The following is a 942-nucleotide window of genomic DNA, read 5'->3' as shown; positions in this document are numbered from 1 at the left end:
GCTTTCTTGAGTAGTCCATACGGTTGGCACAGTCGGCCATTGATAAATGTTGGCAAGTGGAGGAGAGTGGGTACATGTCTACAATTCTACCTACTCTGTATACAGCAATAGACTGTGTAAAGCAAAAAGATGACAAAGAAAGAATCCAAGCAGTTGGCAGTTGACCTCGTAGACTAGGACACCATATCTCATGGACAGCTAAGCAAATGGATCTTAGATTCACAAGTACCACTTAACAGTGTGTGCTCACAGATGAGCACCAAGCTGTGTAAACACAATAGTCATCCAGAGAATCTTAGCAACTGAGAGTGGCCCTCTCATATAGATATCACATTTCCTTAATAATTCTATTGCTGAGGATCTAACCCACTGTTGGGTAGTTACAATTTTTAGATAGTTATCATCTCAGCCCTGGAATTAAATGGACTACAGCTAAGCCCTCTTCCATCAGAGTGGTCTTCAAAGATGTGAAGATGGATGTCACAGTTCCCATTATTGCTGACCAAATGTCATTTGTTCTTTGAATTGTTCTTCTAACAATGCTGTGGCAGAATCCTACACCACCCTAGTCACCCTCATCTGAATGCACTAGAACTGGTCAAGGCCTCTGTTCTGGTTTCCGAGGGCTGCCTTATTACCACAACTGGGGGGGCTTAAAACAACAGAAATGTATCTTCTCACTGCTGTAGAGGCCAGAAGTCTGGAATCAAGGTGCCAGCAAGACTGGTTCTTAAGAGAAGCTCTGCGGCAGGGTCTGATCCTTGCCTCTCCCTCAGCTCCTGGCAGTCACTGGCAGTGCTTGATGTTCTCAGCTTGAAGATGACGTTCCTCAGCTGCCGTTCCTTAGCTTGGAGATGTGCCACTCTAATCTCTGCTCCCATTGCCATGTGGCCATCTCCCCGTGTGTCTCTGTCTTCACACAGAATTTTCTCCAACTGTGTC

Source organism: Tupaia chinensis, unplaced genomic scaffold, assembly GCF_000334495.1.
Source record: "Tupaia chinensis unplaced genomic scaffold, TupChi_1.0 Scaffold000350_1, whole genome shotgun sequence".
Taxonomy (NCBI): domain Eukaryota; kingdom Metazoa; phylum Chordata; class Mammalia; order Scandentia; family Tupaiidae; genus Tupaia; species Tupaia belangeri.
The sequence above is the reverse complement of the archived record's forward strand: the minus strand, read 5'-3'. Positions refer to the sequence as shown.